Below are 26180 nucleotides of genomic sequence, written 5' to 3'. Positions count from 1 at the left end.
CGCGTTTACAATACCCATGTAAATAGTAGTTACCAAGCTACAGGAGAAGTATGCCAGTGGTACAACTCAACGTAGAATGTATTTTTAAGTACTTGTGTCTATTTCGTAAACTTTTATGAAAGCAGCGCATGTATTCTCAGTCCAAAAATATATATTGCAAAAACAATTAAAAAGGGAGCAAATGAAACTCACCATACTGTATTTTGTAGTAAAAATACATAGGACGATATTGAACAAGTATAGGGTTGGCCTCGGATTCATGAATCTATATCATTTATATATATTAACACATATCAAATTTAGTCAACTGAGTTTATTTATATTATATACCGTATTAGGATTAATATCTTTATATATATATGATTATATATAAAATGTTGTTATATAACTAATACTTTATTTGGTAAAATAATATTAATTATAGAAAGTTGTAATATAATATTTTTTTTATAAAAATAATAATACTAATAATAATAGTAATAATACTTAATAATAAAAATAATTATAGCAATAATAACCATGATACAATAATATTACTAATGATAATCAAAATAATGATAATAAAAATAATACTTTTGATAATAATACTTATTACCTAAATATAATAATAATAATAATAATAATAATAATAATAATAATAATAATAATAATAATAATAATAATAATAATAATAATAATAATAATAATAATAATAATATTTAGTAATAAGTAAACTACCTCAAGAAGTAGCCCTTAAAAGAAAATTGCCCAAGTCCGGGTTTGAACCCGCGACGTCCCGCTAACCCGATAACATCCTTAACCATATTTATTATTATCGTTATTTTACATATCATTAACGAATCATAATCACCATCAATGTGATCATAATCATAATGGAACCCGTTCATCATCATACGCGACCTTTTAATCATTTTAGTCAACACAATTTGTATATCACCATCATCATTATTTTAATCATTCGAAAATCATACTCTCATAAAATATCATCATCATCGGCCTAACCTTGTATCATCATCATCTTATTAAAAACGCCATTATCATATTACTACCTCATCATTATTACTTGCGTACCCGAGCAACAGAATTAGCAGCCATGTTAGTTAAGCTTTTACCGGCCCTTTTAGAGCCCACCAACAAAGCTTATTTGTGTAGTCCATTTATAAAACAAAGGAAGCCCAATTATCAACAGCCCACTTATTTAATTTAACAGCCCGATATAAAAGGAGTTTAGTAATTAAATTTCTTCATTGTTTTTGATTTGGCACTTCAACTTGAAAGAATACCTTGGTCCACCATACCTTGGTAGCAGTTAAAATTGCAGATTGTGGGTTTGTTGTTGTCGGATGAAAACGGTGAAGCATAAACAGAAAATAATCGTAGCATACTGCGATAGTTTGTTGTTGGGTTTGTATTCGATGAACATAAACAAACAGTAGGAAGATGGTTCAAGTCGCATTCGATGGTTGTAGATTTGTGATAGTATTTGTACAGAAGAAAACGAAACAGAAAACAGTCGGTGGTGTTGAGTTTATCGAACTGTAGCAACAACAATCGTGATCAAGCAAACGAAAACAAATAAATAAAAAAAATGGTAGAGATAGAGAGAGATGTGGTTCGGCGATGGGGTGGTGATGGAGATTATCAAGGTGGCAGTTGTTTGTAATAGTGGTTGATCAAGAAAGTTCGATAGCGATTAAAGGTGGTGGATCTTGGAGAAGATGAAAGGTGGTGAAGGTGGTTAAATGGGTTTGAGATGTTAGTTGTTGAGGTTGAGCTTATAACCGAAACAAAATTCGATGGTGACAGAATAGTTGTAACGGGTTTAGGGTGGTTTGGTTGTGGTGGTTCTCTGGTGGGTTTCGTACAATGATAAAGAGAGGAAAAGAATGAGATGGAGAAAGGTGGTTAGGCTCGATGGGTTTGATGTTGATCCGGAACATAATACAAAAAAAAAAATATAGTTTGGTGGGTTATTCATTATTAATTGTGGAGATCATATAAATGATTAGATGGAAGATGAAGTGGATTAGAATATGGCCAGAAACAGAAACGAATATAATAAGTAGCACAAGTGGGTTTATGTAAAATGTGTAAGTCAAATTGCATGAGAACATGTATATATAATATGATTAAGAATAAAGGTGGTGATCATTGAAACAAAATAGTGATAAGTCACTAAAATTTTAATTCACTAAATGAAAGGAGCAGTTATCAGCCGAGTAATCCTACAGACAGTTTTAAATTTCGGATATTATATCGTGTTCATTGCTAAACAGTTAAAATATAAGAGTGTTCCTAAAAATCCCAAATTTTTAAATTAAATATATTTAATTATTTCACTCATTAACTGTTTGAAACCTGATCAAAAAGGTTCGATAATTATTTATTTTATGTTCCAATTTATATGTACGGAGTACAAAATTTTAAACTTTAAAAGGTAAAAATATTTTTAACAAATCTACCATCTTCGTAATCAATTTACAGTCCAACTTTTATCTTAATCATTCCCGAACATGTACTATATCTATATTAAAACTAACAAAACGTCAACCGAGTGTCACTGAGGTTTACTAAATAGGCTCGAAATCATTCATTTTCCATTTACTCTCTTTCTATATATAATCAGTTTTAAATAACAAGTTTTATCACATAAATATCTATTATATATTTTTAAACAAATAGATTTAATATTATTTTATATATTTACAAGTAGTATTTATATGCATATTTATATATATACATATATCTATATTTAGTTGTTCGTGAATCGTCGAGAACAGTCAAAGGGTAATTGCATTCATAAAAATAATTCAAAATCTTTTAGACTCATCCTAACAAGTTTTGCTTATCGTGTCAAAATACAATATCGTATCGAGAGTTTGGTTTAAAAAAAAATCGAAATTTTCCGGGTCGTGACAAAAATTGTTGGGAAGTCTTTACGCTCAGAAAATTTTCCCTCTATTGGATTGGACATGAGCGAAACACGGACCGATAAACCAGTTTTCTGAGGTACATTCAGTGGTCATCCTGTTATCAGGAAAGGCATTGGGTGGGTTTTTGCCCCGACTATTTTTATAGCTGGTATCACAGATAGATATTACACTAGACCGTCTGAGAAGTTTCTACTCTCGATATTCACGGCTAACCGCACCACCCTTGTAAACATCAATCCTAGTATTCAATACTTTGAGGTGCATGAAATTATTTTTGGATATTCATCTCACCTGGAGTCGGCCATTCTTTATAACCCATGATTCGCGTTCTTTTCATCCGCACATAAATTTAAGAATATGGATGAATCCTAGATTTCCCTGCTCATTGTACAAGGAAGTTCACTCTCGTTGAAATATCACACCCTTCGTACGTCTTCCTTTCAGAAATGTATTGAAAATTTACTTTGAAGTCCATGATCCTCGTTATCTCCATTGAGAGAATTGCCTTAAATATCTATGCCACCGATGTGATTACTTCATATATTTCTTCCTTCATTGTTGCAACTAAATTTCATTCGTCCCAGTTCGTCCCCTTGGGAAGCTCCTGTTTTGTTTGTTAAGATGGAAGGTGGTTCGTTCTGATGGTGTATTGATTATCGCGAGTTGAACAAGCTTAGGTTAAGAACCGTTACCATCTTCCAAGAATTTATGATCTGTTCGATCAGCTTCAGGGTTCATCTATTTATTCTAAAATCGATCTTCGTTCTGGCTATCATCGGTTGCGTGTTAAAGAACCTGATGTTTTGAAAACTGCTTTTCGCACCCGTTATGGTCACTTCAAATTTCTTGTTATGCCGTTCGGATTGACTAACGCACCTGCTGTGTTCATGGACCTCATGAACCATGTGTGTAGACCCTATCTGGACAGATTCATTATCGTTTTCATCGATGACATCCTTATTAATTTCAAGAGTGATGAAGAGCACGGAGAACATTTGAAGTTGGTGCTTTATTTGTTGAGGAAAGAAGAGTTGTACACTAAGTTCTCTAAGTGTGCTTTCTGATTAAGAGAAGTTCAATTCCTTGGACATGTTGTTAGTAAACAAGGTATACAAGTTGATCCTGCCAAGATTGAGGCAATTGAAAAGTGGGAAATTCCGAAGACTCCTATTCAGATTCGTAAGTTTCTAGGGTTGACATGTTACTATAGAAGGTTCATTCAAGATTTCTCTCATATAGCGAAACCTCTGACTGCTTTAACGCACAAGGGGAAGAAGTAGGAGTGAAAGGATGAACAAGAGACTGATTTTTAAACTCTAAAGAAGAAGTTGACTACCGTTCTGATATTATCACTACCTGAAGGTAATGACAATTTGGTTGTTTGTTGTGATGCTTCGCGTCAGGGCTTTGGTTGTGTTTTGATGTAACGAAAGAAAGTCATTGCTTACACGTCACGTCAGTTGAAGATCCATGAGCATAATTATACAACCCATGATTTAGAATTGGGAGCTGTTGTGTTCGTACTCAAGAATTGGAGACATTACTTATATGGGGTCAAATGTACAGTGTACAGTGATCACAAAAGTCTTCAACATATCTTTGATCAAAGACAGTGGAATATGAGGTAGCGAAGACGGGTTGAATTGTTGAACGATTATGATTGTGAACTCCTTTAGCCATTCCAGGAAAAAGCCAATGTCGTGGTTGATGCTTTGAGTCAAAAAGAGAGAGTTGAACCTCGTAGGTTTAGGGCCTTGAATATGACCATTTAAATAAACCTCGCAAGGCAGATTCGTGCAGCTCAACAAGAAGCCTTGAAGGAGGAGAATTTTGTAACGGGAAGGTCCGAGGCTTGAGTAAACAGTTAGAGGTATGAACCGATGGTACTCGGTATTTTGCGAGACGTCTTTGGGTTTCGAAATTTGGTGATTTGCGACAACTTGTTTTAGATGAAGCTCATAAGTCTGGGTACTCTATTCATCCTGGTTCAGGAAAGATGTATCATGACCTTAAGGAGCTGTATTGGTGGCCTAATTTGAAAGCTGATGTGGCTACATATGTGGCTAAGTGTTTGACCTGTGCTAAGTTTAAGCTGAACATCAGAAACCGTCTGGACTTTTGGTGCAACCTGAGATTCCCGAGTGGAAGTGGGAAGGTATTACAACGGATTTTATTACGAAGTTACTGAGAGTTGTGGGTGGTTATGATACCATTTGGGTGATTGTTGACCGACTCACAAAATCAGCCCATTTCTTACCGATTAAGGAAACAGATTCGAAGGAGAAGCTTACTCGTTTGTATTTGAAGGAAATTGTTTCGAGACATGATGTTCCTGTATCTATTATTTCAGATCGAGACCGTTGATTTATATCGAGGTTTTGGCAATCCTTACAAGAAGCTATGGGAACTAAGCTGGATATGAGCACCGCTTATCATTCACAGATGGATGGTCAGAGTGAAAAGATCATTCAAACGTGAGAAGACATGTTACGAGCGTGCGTTATTAATTTTGGTAATGGGTGGGATAGATATTTGCCGTTGGCTGAGTTTTCTTATAATAATAGCTATCATGCAAGTATTAAAGCCACACCGTTTGAAGCTCTGTATTGTAAAAAGTGTAGGTCTCCTATCTGTTGGAATGAGGTTGGGGATGCTCAACTCACAGGTCCAGAAATTATTCATGAGACTACCGAGAAGATCGTACAGATTAAGGAAAGATTGAGAATTGCCAGAAGTAGGCGAAAGAGTTATGCCAATAAGAGAAGGAATGATATTGAATTTCAGGTCGGTGATTGTGTTATGTTGAAAGTATCACCTTGGAAAGGTTTGATACATTTTGGTAAAAGGAGAAAGTTGAATCCTCGTTTTGTTGGACCATTTGAGATTATTGAGAGAGTTGGACCCATGGCTTATCGTTTGAAACTATTCCTCTGGAGGAACTTCATGTTTATAAGAAACTACATTTTATTAAGGAACCTGTTGAAATTATGGATCGAGAGGTTAAGACTCTTAAGCAGAGTAGAATTCCTATTGTTCGAGTTAGATGGAACGCCAAACGCGGTCTCGAGTTCGCTTGGGAGCGTGAAGATCAGATGAAGCAGAAGTACCCACATTTGTTCCCAGATGCTGAGTCAACCCTGCACCTGCTTAAATTTCGGGACGAAATTTCCGTAACGGGAAGGTACTGTAACGACCCTACGTTTTCCGTTATCTTTTACCGTTAATTATTTAACGACCGTTAACTGTTATTTGTGCCACGTCATTTCTATGACCTATATTATTATTTTTGTAATAATATATTAATTATTATGTGCTATGTGAATATTTGTATTCATATTTTAAGTTATACGTTTCTACGTGTCGCGGATTTCTATCCGGCGAATCTTTTCGGTTTTCGAACCAACGGTCAAGCTTTTGGAATTTTTAAATCTAAATTATCTTAAATATTATATTTTGATATCATATAATTATATATAGTGTTTATATATTTTATTCGTCGCGTATTTGTTATCTCTCCGAAAAATCAATCGCGTAGCGGTGTTTTCGCGTTTCGGGCTTCGTTCGGGCATTCGAGCCACAAGATTTCTTTCATTTATCAAGTTGGACCACAAGTGGGGCCCACCCTTCATATTTCAGCCGAAAATATCAAAGGGGAGGGGGGTATTGTGCCATTTTTCCCAAACTTGTAGTTTTAGGGATCAAAATCTAATCACTATTTCATTCTTCCCCATTTTCACATTTTAATTTTTGTTTCCTCCTCCCCTTGCTCTCCTTGCCGTCACCTACCACCAAGAACATCATCATCATCTCACAAAATTGTTAATCATTTAAGAGGATTTCAACATTATTGGATTCTACACAACGATCTCTACGCGTTCATATTACTTGATTGTTGATTAGGGTATAAACCCTAACCCTAGATTTTCAATTTTTCAATTATTTTTCTGTTTTTACATGTTATATTGATAGTATGATGATTATATATTATTGTATTGATGATTGTATGCATAGAAATGCTCAAATATATATGTTTTCGGTTTGATTGAATTGGGACAGCAGCATATTCGTTCATTTCTGGTTATGTAACTGATATAAAAGTGAAATTAAAGTATCTAGATGAGTTCCTCTCATCAAGACATTAATTTTAGACTCCAGATTCATGTTGTTTCGATTCCCGGAGCCCTAGATATGATCAAAATGGTATTTTGTTAAGATTGAAATGTGATATTGATATGAACCAGGTTTGGTCCGACTTTGTGACCATATTTGGTGACTTTAGGGTGTGTTATTGTGTTAGGATTAATGGTGGGACGAACTTTCATGTTCGGGTCATCTAAATCCGAGCCACGAATCACCCGTTTCGGCTAAAACACGATTTTGATTGAATTGAAGTTCCAAGCGGTGTCATGGCTGATCACCATGACTTGTGGACTGTTCTTGGTGTGTTCTTGAGTGTACCAAAGTGTCGGGTGGTTTGATTAGGCGGAGATATTTGTGAGGCTCACCGAAAACCAACACCCGGGGCTCAAGATACGACCCGATGAACTTTTGATTTAAAATTCATGATTAATTATTAAACTTATGATATAAATATTGAATTTCATTATCATTTAATTACTTATGATAAAAAAATAATTATTATTATTTAAGACTTATGATATATATTTATTATATCATTTAATTATTACTTATGATTTAATTAACATTTTAATTAAACTTATGATTAATAATACTTTTATTATTAATGGAAAATACTTATGATAAGTATTAAACTTATATTATGAGATTATTATAATAAGACTTATAATAAGGATTAATTAATTATTTAATTATTATAAGACTTGGTTATTATTTAATTATAAATCTAATTATTAAACACTTATGATTTAATAATTATAATTAGAAACTTATGATATGATTAATAATTCATTATTAATTAATAATACTTATGATATGATTTAAAATTTATTATTAATTAATAATACTTATATTATGATTAATATTTAATTAATGAATTAAATACTTATGTTATATTAATTATATCATTTAAACTTATGTTAACTTTAATAATTCATTTTAATTTAATTAAACTTATGTTATGACATAATTATACATATTTAACTTTAATTAACATTATAACTTATATTATTATTACAACTTACACTTTTAAAATTAATGTTGACTATGTTTGACCAAGGTTGACTTTTGAGTTGACTTTCGGTTGACTTTGACTTTCAGTTGACTTTTGTTGACTTTCTAAATAAGGAAACTTTCCTAACTTAAAACTTTCTAAATTTGGAAAATTTCCAAAAATCGAAACTTTCCAAAAATAGAAACTTTCCTAAAATAGAAACTTTCCTAAAATAGAAATTTTCCAAAAATGGAAACCTGCTAAAAATAGAAACTTTCTAAAAATAGAAAGTGTGTGTCCGTACGCTATTTCGATCAAACCGATGCATGTTGAGTGTTGTTCTATGTCTACTTGCAACATGTACAATAGCTATCATACTAAGACTTGACCTAAGTTAGTTATTTATATCGACCTGCTTTATTTATAGGTCGGCGTTGTGAACATTCTTGATCACTTTACTTCGTATTGCTGTTCGCATATTTGTGTGGTTACTTCGTTTGCTATTAAGGTGAGTTATAGTCCCATTTTCTATTTTAAATCTTTTGGGATGAGAATACATGCAATTTATTTTATATTTTGGACACAAGTGGAAGTTGGTTTAAATTATTCATTGTGAGTTGAACAAAAATATTCCCTAGTCTGGTAACTATAATCACTGGTTTCTACTGGTGAACGCGAATCCTACGGATAGATCTATCGGGTTTGACAACCCCATTTCGAGCTAGTCGCGCTAGCAATTTATAATCGGAATGTTTAGTACTTCGTATTTAGTTGAAGATACACTTGTTCGGTGTATATTATTTATTGTGTTTGGCAAGGGTAAATAAATGGTTAAGTGGTTACCAGGTGGCTCACGGAAAATGGAATAATGTTTTATTATATGTTTTCTAGCATATAATTTTATGGTCCAAAAAGGAGTTTTTATGTTTTCAAACATAAATTTTTATTGTTTAAATTAAATATTGTTCGCAATATTAAACCTATAATTCACTCAACATTTTTGTTGACAGTTACTCGCATGTTTTATTCTCAGGTTCATGATAGATTGCTTCCGCTGTGCTTAGAGAGTCTGCATATTTATGTTGGCAGCTTTTGCTAAACATTAACTTGCATTCTATTTTGATACATTTAATAGTAGGTGTTGTTGACTTGTTTTGGTCAACTTTTGGTTAAGTAATAATGTATGGTTTTTCTAAACTTACATATTTTGGTAGATTTCCTTTATAGGAAATCATTTTTAAATAAAGAATGCGAGGTTATTTATCAATTTCATATAAAGTTATGATCAAGCTATGGGACCAAGATAACGATGGTCGTCAAGTGTACTTTGACGGGTCGTTTCAATTATTAAGCGTAATTAAGCATCTAAAAACCAAGTAATTGTTATTATAAAATAACAATTAATATTTCGTAGTCATAATATTCTGATTACGACAAAAGTTAAACGTGTACGCAGTACGCAGTTTGTTCGAAACGTCAAATGACACTAACGATCATAAAGGCATCCGGTGATCAAGTTAAGTAACCTACGTACTTAAAGGCACGTTTTAACATATAAATGAAACTAATCCACGTGTAGTAAGATTCCAGAGTATAAAATAGCACAGTACGCACAAATACGCAGTTTCGCAAAAACACAAGGCACAAAAGCAAGTCGAAAAAGTCGGGTCGTTACATTAATGGCTAATCTTATGCATAAGAGATTCATAGATAAGCAATCACAAGTGATTTAGCCAAACATAGCAAGGATTACACTAGCAATAAGCATAAAAACATCAATAAACATCATCTTGAGTGATTACAAGTAATTAGTTCAAAGCTAGATGAAGAAAAACAAAGATTACAACTAATTAGTGAAAAATGAGTAAAGTAAAGTGGATATTACAACCCAAAATGATAAAGAGAAGAAGATCTAAGCTATAATCATAAGATAAACAAGAACAAAATCAATTAAAACTAAAACATTCATCATTACAAGTAGATAAAATAAGAACAAGTGCTAAAATGGAAAGGAAATTACAAATTGGAGAATGGATGATGTAGATCTAGCATCTAGCTTCACTAATCTTGGACTTGGAACATGAAATTAGGCTTTGATCTTGATGGAATCATGATTGGAACCCTTTTAGGGCTCCAAAACGGCCTAAGGAAGCAGCTCTCCAACTGAAAAACCCCAAATTCCTTTTATAGGTCGGCTGAATTTTTTGGCTGAAACAGCTCCAGGAGCAGCGCTTTTGGAATAGGAGCGACGCTTTTGGGAGGACAGGAGCGGCGCTTTTGTGTAGGAGCGGCGCTTTTGGAACATAGGAGCGACGCTTTCGTGCTGGAGCGGCGCTTTTGGCCACTGATCTTTGTAACACACGTTTTAGCAAATAGGGGCACCACGTTTGACCTTAGGAGCGCCGCTTTTGAACCTAGAACTTCATTTTCACTCAAAAACTTCACTTGATTCATTCCTTTGATCCAAGGGTTGATTTCTTAGCATAAATATGAACTTTTAGACCATTTTTGTCCCGAAACAACTAAATATCACAAACCGCTCACTAATCATCACAACCCGTATCGAAATGCCACGAAAGTAGGAAGATATTGGGAAGATAAATATGTATATTTTGAGCAATATCAGGTAGTCATATAACCATTCAAATGTAGGTGCTTTAGAGTATCTGCTCACAAAATCTAGGCCATTTGAAGCACTGGAAGAATGAATTCGACAGTTTTTTAATAATAGTCACCTGTGCATATATAACATACATATGAAATTATATTATAGTGACCACTAAAAAGGAAATTATTGTATGACCCAAATTCAATAACAAATTCAACAAAAACAAAACAAATTCAAGCCTGATATTAAATAAGGAAAAAATCGAAATATATTTTCTTAAACAAACCTGAAATAGAGAAAAAAAAAATGCAAGCCTACGGGTGAGAATATCAACAACGGCTGATAAAGCTGAACCAAACCCTCAAATTCGCAACAAATTAAGAAACCCTAACTTATCGTTGCAATCGAAAGGACCAGCGAAAGAAGGAAAAAGGTCAAAGCGAACGATTCAACGCTAATCCATCTTCCCAATCGACTAACAATCATGATAAAACCACCAAATCTAGCACGAAAGAACCTAGGGTTCCATCACAGTCGCTGAAAACGAACTGGACAGAGAGAAGATGGAAAAGCGAGAAAGCCAATTTGATGATACGTATTGATGGTGAAAAGGATTTGAGGGTAGATTTCTCCAATTTTTTATTGATTTTAGTTTATGGTGGTTACAGAGAAGAAGATTTTGAATGGTAAGTGAGCGGTTTTCCCTTTACCAGGATACGTAAGAGAGGAATGAAGCATATAGAATGGATGTGGCCCACTAATACCCGAGTTAAAATGACATGAAAGTGATGGAAACGACAAACGCCCTTTTGCTGTTGTTAGTGTTAGAATTTAATAAACACTTTTTTATAGAATATAAATAATAATTATAATAAAAGGGTTGAACTATTGTTTTAATAAACTATTAAATTAAAAATAATTTAATAAACTATTTTTTTATAGATTTTTTGTAGTTTATATAAGTTAATAGTTATAGATATTTATAGTATAGTTATCTTTTGTATTATAATTATAAGTATGGTTCTCTTTTGAGAAAAATACTCATTCCTAATTCAAATCCATTCCTAATTCAAATTCCTACTCTACTAACATCTAACGATAATTTTAACTAACTTCCTGTTAATTTGCTGAGGCAAAAGATGGCTCCGTTAGTGTTTGGATGAAATTAAACGTTCCTAGTAACATATTAGACGTGTTTGGTTAATTAGACGTGTGGCTGGTAACTTATTTAGACGTGTTCCAAGTAGACGTGTTCATCTAACTAATTGGACGTGTCTTTTAATTAACTAGACGTGTTCTAGAAAACTTGTTAGACGTGTTGTCATTTAGACGTGTTCCTGGTAAAACTATTTAGGCGTGTTCCTGGTAAAACTATTTAGGCGTGTTGTCAATTAGACGTGTTCTTGGTAAAACTAATTAGACGTGTTGTCAATTAGACATGTTCCTAGTAAAACTAATTAGACGTGGTTACCAATTAGAGGTGTTATACTTATTTAGGCGTGTTGCAAGTTTCTAATTAGACGTGTTCCGGTTTTCTTTTTAAAAAAAGCTAATTAGACGTGTTCCTTTGGTTTAATTAGACGTGTTAGTTGATGTACACTTGCACCATGTGTGCACAGCCCTCGCGCTATGGCACTTTAGGCGCAAGTAAATGTGCGCTAGGTATGTCTGACCCGCAATGTAAGAGGATGACGTGTCATGTACTTACCACGATCTCTACAAAGTACAGACAGCCAACACAAAATAATAGTACTGTTCCCTGGTCCCCTCACCTAAACGTTCAGGTAGTACAGATAAGAAAGCAACATGGAACACGTGGCTCCAATAGACAAACGACATTGTAGCTATAAATAACGGACTCGAATCACAAAGCAAAGGGGCCGATCCAGTTTTGGGATTTACACCTATACTATTTTCGGTATTAAGATACGAATTAGCTTGCTATCTATATAGCACGATTATACCCGTGCTACCGTACATACATCACCCCACTAGATATTCTCGATATATAGTTAACGTTCTACGAACACAAACCCTATAAGCCAGCGCGAGCCATCATTAATCGGACGACCCGTCGATGGTGGGTATATGTTTAACCACCCCTGCTGAGATCCTCATCTTTCAAGGGTGTAACATCCTCAATCGGGCGTAGCTGTAAGATTACTAAATTGCCCTTAAGTTTGTGTTGTGTTAGTATATGCTTTTATTTTTATCTAATATTTATTATTATGTAATGAGGTGTTTAGGACCAGTTTGTGACAAGGGTCACAGAACAGGTTTGTTTATTTAATTTGGACTTCGTTTGGGTTGCCAAATGATGTACGAAAGATATCACATAACTGTTAAATACCCGTGCGTCGCACAGTGTAGGAATTAACCACAATTTAGTGACTAGTGCTGCTTCTCTCATCTCATTTCTAGACTTTTCCAAACACACACCGTTCTTCATCTCTTCACCTACACCAAACCCTAATTCTTAATTATTGTTTTAGAGCTCAAATCGTTTGTATCTTTGTATTCCTTGTGATTTACTGATTTTATCAAGGTAAGAATCATAGCATTTCATGCTTTAATCTTTGAGAAATTTGAGTTTTTGTGTAAGTTTTTACAAAGTGAGTAATTTGGATCAAAATGGTTAGATTTGATGTTGTTTGAGTCCAAATCTTGTGGTTTTATGTTTCTACATGTTTAGTGTCTTCGATTTGGTCATTATTGAGGTCATAATCGAGCTCTAGAGCAAGAATTGGTCGATTTTGATGATCAGGATGTAAATTTTGAAAATGCATAAGTGTTAAGAATAAATTTTTAGCGAGCGCTTTTTGATACAAAAATTTCTGTACTGTGTTGTTTGATGTTAACTGTAGTGACCCGAACTTTTCCATGTTTATATATATTAATTGAGATTGATATTTACATGATTAAATGTTTCCAACATGTTAAGCAATCAAATTTGTTAAGACTTGATTAATTGAAATATGTTTCATATAGACAATTGACCACCCAAGTTAACCGGTGATTCACGAACATTAAAACTTGTAAAAACTATATGATGACATATATATGGATATATATATAGTTAACATGATACTATGATAAGTAAACATATCATTAAGTATATTAACAATGAACTACATATGTAAAAACAAGACTACTAACTTAAGGATTTTTAAACGAGACATATATGTAATGATTATCGTTGTAAAGACATTTAATGTATATATATCATATTAAGAGTTATTCATACATGATAATATCATGATAATATAATAATTTAAAATCTCATTTGATATTATAAACATTGGGTTAACAACATTTAACAAGATCGTTAACCTAAAGGTTTCAAAACAACACTTACATGTAACGACTAACGATGACTTAACGACTCAGTTAAAATGTATATACATGTAGTGTTTTAATATGTATTTATACACTTTTGAAAGACTTCAATACACTTATCAAAATACTTCTACTTAACAAAAATGCTTACAATTACATCCTCGTTCACTTTCATCAACAATTCTACTCGTATGCACCCGTATTCGTACTCGTACAATACACAGCGTTTAGATGTATGTACTATTGGTATATACACTCCAATGATCAGCTCTTAGCAGCCCATGTGAGTCACCTAACACATGTGGGAACCATCATTTGGCAACTAGCATGAAATATCTCATAAAATTACAAAAATATGAGTAATCATTCATGACTTATTTACATGAAAACAAAATTACATATCCTTTATATCTAATCCATACACCAACGACCAAAAACACCTACAAACACTTTCATTCTTCAATTTTCTTCATCTAATTGATCTCTCTCAAGTTCTATCTTCAAGTTCTAAGTGTTCTTCATATATTCTACAAGTTCTAGTTACATAAAATCAAGAATACTTTCAAGTTTGCTAGCTCACTTCCAATCTTGTAAGGTGATCATCCAACCTCAAGAAATCTTTGTTTCTTACAGTAGGTTATCATTCTAATACAAGAACTTCGAGCCATCCAAGGATCCGTTGAAGCTAGATCCATTTTTCTCTTTTCCAGTAGGTTTATCCAAGGAACTTAAGGTTCGTGAATCAACCAATGGCCAAGTCTTACTTCCCGACGAAGTAAAAATCTGTGAAAGTGAGTTATAGTCCCACTTTCAAAATCTAATATTTTTGGGATGAGAATACATGCAGGTTTTATAAATGATTTACAAAATAGACACAAGTACGTGAAACTACATTCTATGGTTGAATTATCGAAATCGAATATGCCCCTTTTTATTAAGTCTGGTAATCTAAGAATTAGGGAACAGACACCCTAATTGACGTGAATCCTAAAGATAGATCTATTGGGCCTAACAAACCCCATCCAAAGTACCGGATGCTTTAGTACTTCGAAATTTATATCATATCCGAAGGGTGTCCCGGAATGATGGGGATATTCTTATATATGCATCTTGTTAATGTCGGTTACCAGGTGTTCACCATATGAATGATTTTTATCTCTATGTATGGGATGTGTATTGAAATATGAAATCTTGTGGTCTATTATTATGATTTGATATATATAGGTTAAACCTATAACTCACCAACATTTTTGTTGACGTTTTAAGCATGTTTATTCTCAGGTGATTATTAAGAGCTTCTGCTGTCGCATACTTAAATAAGGACGAGATTTGGAGTCCATGCTTGTATGATATTGTGTAAAAACTGCATTCAAGAAACTTATTTTGTTGTAACATATTTGTATTGTAAACCATTATGTAATGGTTGTGTGTAAACAGGATATTTTAGATTATCATTATTTGATAATCTACGTAAAGCTTTTTAAACCTTTATTAATGAAATAAAGGTTATGGTTTGTTTTAAAATGAATGCAGTCTTTGAAAAACGTCTCATATAGAGGTCAAAACCTCGCAACGAAATCAATTAATATGGAACGTTTTTAATCAATAAGAACGGGACATTTCAGTTGGTATCCGAGCGTTGGTCTTAGAGAACCAGAATTTTGCATTAGTGTGTCTTATAGAGTTTGTTAGGATGCATTAGTGAGTCTGGACTTCGACCGTGTTTACTTGAAAAATGATTGCTTAACAAATTTTGTTGGAAACTATATATTTTTAACATGTGAATATTATGTGATATATTAATCTCTTAACGCGTTTGATATTATGTGATAGATGTCTACCTCTAGAACAAGTCCCATTGACTCACCTAATAATAATGAAGCGTCAAATGTAAATTGGAATGATTCGTGGACTGATTCACAAGTTCCCGAAGAGGAACCGGAAGAAGAGTCGGAACCAGAAGAAGAATCGGAACCGGAAGAAGAATCGGAACCGGATGAAGAAATAGAACCGGTGGGGGAAATAATAAAACGATTGAGTAAAAGAAAATCCTCAACCAACCGACCAAGGTTAATTATGGTCAATGGTGTTTCCGCCAAGGAAGCAAAATATTGGGAGGATTACCAATTCTCCGATGAATCGGATTCCGACGAGAATTCCGATGATGTTATAGAAATTACCCGAACTGAATTTAAAAAGGCAAAAGAAAATAATAAGGGAAAGGGCATAAAAATAGAGAAATCTAATTCCAACCCCGATGAACTTTATATGTATCGTCAACCCCCGAAGTCCTTAAGTTATAACAATGACCCGGGAACCTCTAAACCACCAGGTTTTTGTAAACCAATGTAGAAAATTACGGCTCGTATTAGGGGAACATCATATATCCCTAGAAACTTGGCAAAACGAACCAAAACCGAAGAAGAAGAAACAAGCGAGTCGGAATAAGATAGTTGTATTCGTGTGGTGTAATATATGTAATATAGTGTGCTTATGCTTTATGATATATGTAAAAATTGCTTGTATTAATAAGTATTTTTTTTATGAATCTAACTCTTGTCTATTTTACAGTATAAAAACACAAAATGGATAGACAACCCAATATTTTAAGAGACCTACCCGGAGACATGATTGATGAAATCTTGTCTAGAGTCGGTCAGAATTCTTCGGCACAACTATTTAAGGCGAGATCAGTTTGTAAGACATTCGAAGAACGTTCCAAGAATGCCTTGGTTTATAAAAGGCTTTCGTTCGAAAGATGGGGGATATCACATTGGGAAATCCATAAGTTACGATGTGTTTACTTTGACGCATATATTGCGGGGAACCCAAATGCTATTTTATGCAATGGGTTAAGAAATTATTTTGACTCAATATATCCGAATATTGGACTTCGTGATTTAGAAAAAGCGGCTAACATGCAACATAAAGAAGCATGTTATACTTACGGATTAGTAATGTTCGCTTCTCACCAAAGTGAGAACAAGAACATCGGGCTACAACTATTAAACAAAATGTTTCCACAAGTGACGGAGTCGGTAATTGGGGTAAGAAATGAGGTTTTTAGATTGTTACGGGACTGTTGGACATTACGTAACCCTCGTTCCTTTGACGATGTTACAACACGCTGTCTTATCAACGGACATAACGGTTATGTTCCACAAGACCAAGGATGGGAAGTAATCCTAGTAAAACCAGAATGCATGACTTGTTTCTGGATGTATGAATTACGTGTCTTTATTGCCTTTGCTGAACGACTTGTGTACTAGCTAGAATTATCTTCACAACCATCTTGTATCAAATTTATTGTGTGCTATATTTCCTGCTATATGTAAAATAAGCGGTATTGTAAGTTTGTAAAATATTATGTAAAAGTTTGAACGCGAAATATTATTATAATCAGTTTTTCATATAGAATTGTAGTAGTTGAATTGTATATTAGCTACTAAGTATGAACTTAACGGGTAGGTACTACCCGAATTTAAACTTATAAAACGCTAATATGAAGAAAAAGCTTTTATAAATGAGTTCATATTATGCTACGAAATACTATTAACTACTCTTAATATTCTGTATGATTAACTTGTTCCATTTGACTATTTTGAAGGAAATGGCACCGACTACTCGACACACCGTGAATATGAATGAAGAGGAATTCCGTACTTTTCTAGCTTCAAACATAGCCGCAGTACAGGCTGCGCTACATACCAACAATAACCTTGGATCTAGCAGGACAGGAAATCGTGTAGGATGCACCTACAAAGAATTCACTGCCTGCAAACCTTTGGAATTTGATGGAACCGAAGGACCGATCGGATTGAAACGGTGGACCGAGAAGGTCGAATCGGTGTTTGCCATAAGTAAGTGTACTGAAGAGGACAAAGTGAAGTACGCTACGCATACCTTCACAGGTTCTGCGTTAACATGGTGGAATACCTATCTAGAGCAAGTGGGACAAGACGATGCGTACGCACTACCGTGGTCAGCATTCAAGCACTTGATGAACGAGAAGTACCTTCCCAGAATCGAGGTCAATAAGCTCAAGACAGAACTTAGAGGGTTACGAACCCAAGGATTTGATATTACCACGTACGAAAGACGATTAACAGAATTGTGCCTATTATGTCCGGGAGCATTCGAAGATGAGGAAGAGAAGATCGACGCGTTTGTGAAAGGATTACCGGAAAGAATCCAAGAAGATATAAGTTCACATGAGCCCGCCTCCATACAACAGGCATGTAGAATGGCTCACAAACTAGTGAACCAGATTGAAGAAAGAATTAAACAACAGACTACTGAAGAGGCCAATGTGAAGCAAGTCAAAAGAAAGTGGGAGGAAAACGGTGATAAGAATCACCAATACAACAACAACAGCAATTACAACAATAATCGCAACAATTATCCCAACAATCGCAACATCAATCGCAACTACAACAAACGGCCCAACAACAACAACAACAACAGCAACTGCAACAATCATCCCAACAACAATAATAACCGCAACAACAACAACAATCAGAAGCAGCTATGCCAAAGGTGTGAAAAGTATCACTCGGGGTTCTGCACCAAATTTTGAAACAAGTGTAAAAGAAATGGTCATAGTGCGGCGAAGTGTGAGGTCTACGGACCAGGTGTTAATAGAACGAAAGGAACAAATGGTGTCGGAACGAGTAATGGTGGAGCAAGTAGTGTAGGAGCAAGTTATGCCAATGTAGTTTGTTATAAATGTGGAAAACCGGGCCACATTATTAGAAATTGCCCGAACCAGGAGAACACGAATGGACAAGGCCGCGGAAGAGTTTTCAATATTAATGTGGCAGAGGCACAGGAAGACCCGGAGCTTGTTACGGGTACGTTTCTTATTGACAATAAATCTGCTTACGTTTTATTTGATTCGGGTGCGGATAGAAGCTATATGAGTAGAGATTTTTTTGCTAAATTAAGTTGTCCATTGACGCCTTTGGATAGTAAATTTTTACTCGAATTAGCAAATGGTAAATTAATTTTAGCAGATAATATATGTCGGAATCGAGAAATTAAACTGGTTAGCGAAACATTTAAGATTGATTTAATACCAGTAGAGTTAGGGAGTTTTGATGTGATAATCGGTATGGACTGGTTGAAAGAAGTGAAAGCAGAGATCGTTTGTTACAAAAATGCAATTCGCATTATACGAGAAAAAGGAAAACCCTTAATGGTGTACGGAGAAAAGGGCAACACGAAGCTACATCTTATTAGTAATTTGAAGGCACAAAAACTAATAAGAAAAGGTTGCTATGCTGTTCTAACACACGTCGAGAAAGTACAAACTGAAGAAAAGAGCATCAATGATGTTCCCATTGCAAAAGAATTTCCCGATGTATTTCCGAAAGAATTACCGGGATTACCCCCACATCGATCCGTTGAATTTCAAATAGATCTTGTACCAGGAGCTGCACCAATAGCTCGTGCTCCTTACAGACTCGCACCCAGCGAGATGAAAGAACTGCAAAGCCAATTACAAGAACTTTTAGAGCATGGTTTCATTCGACCAAGCACATCACCGTGGGGAGCTCCTGTTTTGTTTGTCAAGAAGAAAGATGGTACATTCAGGTTGTGTATCGACTACCGAGAGTTGAACAAACTTACCATCAAGAACCGCTACCCACTACCGAGAATCGACGACTTATTTGATCAACTACAAGGCTCATCTGTTTATTCAAAGATTGACTTACGTTCCGGGTATCATCAAATGCGGGTGAAAGAAGATGATATTCCAAAGACTGCTTTCAGAACACGTTACGGTCATTACGAGTTTATGGTCATGCCGTTTGGTTTAACTAATGAACCAGCTGTGTTCATGGACCTTATGAACCGAGTGTGTGGACCATACCTTGACAAGTTTGTCATTGTTTTCATTGATGACATACTTATTTACTCAAAGAATGATCAAGAACACGGTGAACATTTGAGAAAGGTGTTAGTGAGGAAGGAAGAATTGTACGCTAAGTTTTCAAAGTGTGCATTTTGGTTGGAAGAAGTTCAATTCCTCGGTCACATAGTGAACAAAGAAGGTATTAAGGTGGATCCGGCAAAGATAGAAACTGTTAAAAAGTGGGAAACCCCAAAAACTCCGAAACACATACGCCAGTTTTTAGGACTAGCTGGTTACTACAGAAGGTTCATCCAAGACTTTTCTAGAATAGCAAAACCCTTGACTGCATTAACGCATAAAGGGAAGAAATTTGAATGGAATGATGAACAAGAGAAAGCGTTTCAGTTATTGAAGAAAAAGCTAACTACGGCACCTATATTGTCATTGCCTGAAGGGAATGATGATTTTGTGATTTATTGTGACGCATCAAAGCAAGGTCTCGGTTGTGTATTAATGCAACGAACGAAGGTGATTGCTTATGCGTCTAGACAATTGAAGATTCACGAACAAAATTATACGACGCATGATTTGGAATTAGGCGCGGTTGTTTTTGCATTAAAGACTTGGAGGCACTACTTATATGGGGTTAAAAGTATTATATATACCGACCACAAAAGTCTTCAACACATATTTAATCAGAAACAACTGAATATGAGGCAGCGTAGGTGGATTGAATTATTGAATGATTACGACTTTGAGATTCGTTACCACCCGGGGAAGGCAAATGTGGTAGCCGATGCCTTGAGCAGGAAGGACAGAGAACCCATTCGAGTAAAATCTATGAATATAATGATTCATAATAACCTTACTACTCAAATAAAGGAGGCGCAACAAGGAGTTTTAAAAGAGGGAAATTTAAAGGATGAAATACCCAAGGGATCGGAGAAGCATCTTAATATTCGGGAAGACGGAACCCGGTATAGGGCTGAAAGGATTTGGGTACCAAAATTTGGAGATATGAGAGAAATGGTACTTAGAGAAGCTCATAAAACCAGATACTCAATACATCCTGGAACGGGGAAGATGTACAAAGATCTTAAGAAACATTTTTGGTGGCCAGGTATGAAAGCCGATATTGCTAAATATGTAGGAGAATGTTTGACGTGTTCTAAGGTCAAAGCTGAACATCAGAAACCATCAGGTCTACTACAACAACCTGAAATCCCAGAATGGAAATGGGAAAACATTACCATAGATTTCATCACTAAATTGTCAAGGACTGCAAGTGGTTTTGATACTATTTGGGTAATAGTTGATCGTCTCACCAAATCAGCACACTTCCTGCCAATAAGAGAAGATGACAAGATGGAGAAGTTAGCACGACTGTATTTGAAGGAAGTCGTCTCCAGACATGGAATACCAATCTCTATTATCTCTGATAGGGATGACAGATTTATTTCAAGATTCTGGCAGACATTACAGCAAGCATTAGGAACTCGTCTAGACATGAGTACTGCCTATCATCCACAAACTGATGGGCAGAGCGAAAGGACGATACAAATGCTTGAAGACATGCTACGAGCATGTGTTATTGATTTCGGAAACAGTTGGGATCGACATCTACCGTTAGCAGAATTTTCCTACAACAACAGCTACCATTCAAGCATTGAGATGGCGCCGTTTGAAGCACTTTATGGTAGAAAGTGCAGGTCTCCAGTTTGTTGGAGTGAAGTGGGGGATAGGCAGATTACGGGTCCGGAGATTATACAAGAAACTACCGAGAAGATCATCCAAATTCAACAACGGTTGAAAACCGCCCAAAGTCGACAAAAGAGCTACGCTGACATTAAAAGAAAAGATATAGAATTTGAAATTGGAGAGATGGTCATGCTTAAAGTTGCACCTTGGAAAGGCGTTGTTCGATTTGGTAAACGAGGGAAATTAAATCCAAGGTATATTGGACCATTCAAGATTATTGATCGTGTCGGACCAGTAGCTTACCGACTTGAGTTACCTCAACAACTCGCGGCTGTACATAACACTTTCCACGTCTCGAATTTGAAGAAATGTTTTGCTAAAGAAGATCTCACTATTCCGTTAGATGAAATCCAAATCAACGAAAAACTTCAATTCATCGAAGAACCCGTCGAAATAATGGATCGTGAGGTTAAAAGACTTAAGCAAAACAAGATACCAATTGTTAAGGTTCGATGGAATGCTCGTAGAGGACCCGAGTTCACCTGGGAGTGTGAAGGTCAGATGAAGAAGAAATACCCGCATCTATTTCCAGAAGATTCGTCAACAACTTCAACAGCTTAAAATTTCGGGACGAAATTTATTTAACGGGTAGGTACTGTAGTGACCCGAACTTTTCCATGTTTATATATATTAATTGAGATTGATATTTACATGATTAAATGTTTCCAACATGTTAAGCAATCAAATTTGTTAAGACTTGATTAATTGAAATATGTTTCATATAGACAATTGACCACCCAAGTTAACCGGTGATTCACGAACATTAAAACTTGTAAAAACTATATGATGACATATATATGGATATATATATATAGTTAACATGATACTATGATAAGTAAACATATCATTAAGTATATTAACAATGAACTACATATGTAAAAACAAGACTACTAACTTAAGGATTTTTAAACGAGACATATATGTAACGATTATCGTTGTAAAGACATTTAATGTATATATATCATATTAAGAGTTATTCATACATGATAATATCATGATAATATAATAATTTAAAATCTCATTTTATATTATAAACATTGGGTTAACAACATTTAACAAGATCGTTAACCTAAAGGTTTCAAAACAACACTTACATGTAACGACTAACGATGACTTAACGACTCAGTTAAAATGTATATACATGTAGTGTTTTAATATGTATTTATACACTTTTGAAAGACTTCAATACACTTATCAAAATACTTCTACTTAACAAAAATGCTTACAATTACATCCTCGTTCAGTTTCATCAACAATTCTACTCGTATGCACCCGTATTCGTACTCGTACAATACACAGCTTACAATACACAGCTTTTAGATGTATGTACTATTGGTATATACACTCCAATGATCAGCTCTTAGCAGCCCATGTGAGTCACATAACACATGTGGGAACCATCATTTGGCAACTAGCATGAAATATCTCATAAAATTACAAAAATATGAGTAATCATTCATGACTTATTTACATGAAAACAAAATTACATATCCTTTATATCTAATCCATACACCAACGACCAATAACACCTACAAACACTTTCATTCTTCAATTTTCTTCATCTAATTGATCTCTCTCAAGTTCTATCTTCAAGTTCTAAGTGTTCTTCATATATTCTACAAGTTCTAGTTACATAAAATCAAGAATACTTTCAAGTTTGCTAGCTCACTTCCAATCTTGTAAGGTGATCATCCAACCTCAAGAAATCTTTGTTTCTTACAGTAGGTTATCATTCTAATACAAGAACTTCGAGGCATCCAAGGATCCGTTGAAGCTAGATCCATTTTTCTCTTTTCCAGTAGGTTTATCCAAGGAACTTAAGGTTCGTGAATCAACCAGTGGCCAAGTCTTACTTCCCGACGAAGTAAAAATCTGTGAAAGTGAGTTATAGTCCCACTTTTAAAATCTAATATTTTTGGGATGAGAATACATGCAGGTTTTATAAATGATTTACAAAATAGACACAAGTACGTGAAACTACATTCTATGGTTGAATTATCGAAATCGAATATGCCCCTTTTTATTAAGTCTGGTAATCTAAGAATTAGGGAACAGACACCCTAATTGACGCGAATCCTAAAGATAGATCTATTGAGCCTAACAAACCCCATCCAAAGTACCGGATGCTTTAGTACTTCGAAATTTATATCATATCCGAAGGGTGTCCCGGAATGATGGGGATATTCTTATATATGCATCTTGTTAATGTCGGTTACCAGGTGTTCACCATATGAATGATTTTTATCTCTATGTATGGGATGTGTATTGAAATATGAAATCTTGTGGTCTATTATTATGATTTGATATATATAGGTTAAACCTATAACTCACCAACATTTTTGTTGACGTTTTAAGCATGTTTATTCTCAGGTGATTATTAAGAGCTTCCGCTGTCGCATACTTAAATAAGGACGAGATTTGGATTCCATGCTTGTATGATATTGTGTAAAAACTGCATTCAAGAAACTTATTTTGTTGTAACATATTTGTATTGTAAACCATTATGTAATGGTTGTGTGTAAACAGGATATTTTAGATTATCATTATTTGATAATCTACGTAAAGCTTTTTAAACCTTTATTGATGAAATAAAGGTTATGGTTTGTTTTAAAATGAATGCAGTCTTTGAAAAACGTCTCATATAGAGGTCAAAACCTCGCAATGAAATCAATTAATATGGAACGTTTTTAATCAATAAGAACGGGACATTTCATTAACAGACAGCAACTAACTTGATTTGCCTTATGTTCAGGTGATAAGGATAAGGAAGCCACTCTGTAGTAGATTATCTGAGCTGGTTGCTGGTATTTGGTGAATGGGACTAACTGGAGATTATAGTATAGAGTAGCATGTTATATTATGATTGCCATGCTTATTTGATATACTTACTGTTGTGGTTACTTAGTATATTGTGATGACTGCATATTAGTTGATGCTTGTCAGCTGGAGCCCAGTGCATCCCTATTGTGTGGTAGCCTCAGTAGGAGAGATCAACCTGTGGGTTGGGATCCTCATGTGGTAGCCTAGACAATCGAGGTGTATATATATGTGAATGACGCGTCCGTCGCGTGTGGATTATATATATACACACGGTGGTGGAGGAACTTTTGGTAAGCCTCAGTCCGATCAACTGGTGGTTAATGGTTTGACCGATCTGCCAGAGTCTCTGTAGATGGCACTTGGGTGATGTTTGTGTGTTAGACTTTGTGACATGATTAGTATGACGGTTCCTGTATACTATTGCCTGTAGTTAGTTGTACTCACTTAGCTTCGTGCTAATTCCCCTCCATCCTCTCCTTGCAGGTTGTTAGCTTTTGTAAGTGATGTACTTTAGGGAGAAGACGGGCATGGTCATGTTATGTTTAACTATGAAGAAACTTTGAAGTGTGTTTTCCGTTAAAACTGAATTTTGGTTGTAATGTCACGTGACACTAGAATTATTGTTTAATATTAGCCGTTAAATGATATGTAATTAAATATGTTTATGTTATGGTAATAGTTAAGTAACACTAATGCTTCCGCCACGTTTTTAAAAAAAAAAATTAGCAGGGTCACAAGTTGGTATCAGAGCTTAGTTTGGCAGCATGTGCATTGTGATCTAAATGTCATGTTCCCAAACTTAGTAGAGTCATGTCAAACATAACATGCTAGGGATGGGTTAAGTGAGTATTAGGACAGGTTATGTGTTAGTTATTAGTGATAACAGAATTTATACTAAGCCTTGGTGTGAGTGTTGTGGTAGTGCAGTAATGGCAGATAATGAAGCAAACGCTACTGACCCTAATGTCCCTGGAACTGGTACCTTTAGAGCTCCTGATGAAGATGGGCATGTGTCTTCAGAAGAGGAAACCTCCCAAGAAGTTATAAACCTTCAAAGTCAATTACTAGAAGCTCAGGAGAAAATTAAAGAAATGGAACAAGAACGGGCAAGATGGAACCCTAATACCACTGCGTTGAACACAACTTTTCCTTCAAACCTTTATACTCAAGCCGGAGGCAGCTCTCGGTTACAGTTTCCTCAAACCACCTATCAAAACCTCCAAATGCCATTCCTGTTTAACCAGTCGTTTCCAAATCAGATGATATACCCTTTTCAAGTTCCCGAGACAAGAAAGAAGTGTACCTATAAACAGTTTCTAGACTGCAAACCCCCTAAGTACAGTGGTCACACAAACCCTACAATGACACTCAATTGGTTAAGAGAAGTAGAGCGAGCGTTGGAAGCATATTTCTGTGAGCCTGAATCTATGGTACTGTTTGCTAGTAGGCTTCTCAAAGGTGAAGCAATGGAATGTGAGACTCTATCAATGCATATTTACCCAAAGAACAGATCAGTCAAATAACCTGGGAACAATTTGCTGCTAAGGTGAGTGAGCAGTATTGTTCTGAGTATGAGATGGAAAGATTAAAAAACAGAGTTTCTGAAAATGAGAATGACAGAAAGTATGACAACTGATGAGGTTTTCAGAGATTTTACATCGAAGCTAAGGTTTGTTCAATAATGGGTATCGAGTGAGAAGGATAAGATTCAGCACTTTATGCGGGTGATTAAGCCAGAGT

The sequence above is a fragment of the Rutidosis leptorrhynchoides genome, chromosome 11 (genome assembly GCF_046630445.1).
Source record: "Rutidosis leptorrhynchoides isolate AG116_Rl617_1_P2 chromosome 11, CSIRO_AGI_Rlap_v1, whole genome shotgun sequence".
Lineage (NCBI taxonomy): Eukaryota > Viridiplantae > Streptophyta > Magnoliopsida > Asterales > Asteraceae > Rutidosis > Rutidosis leptorrhynchoides.
Note: the sequence above shows the minus strand (reverse complement) of the source record.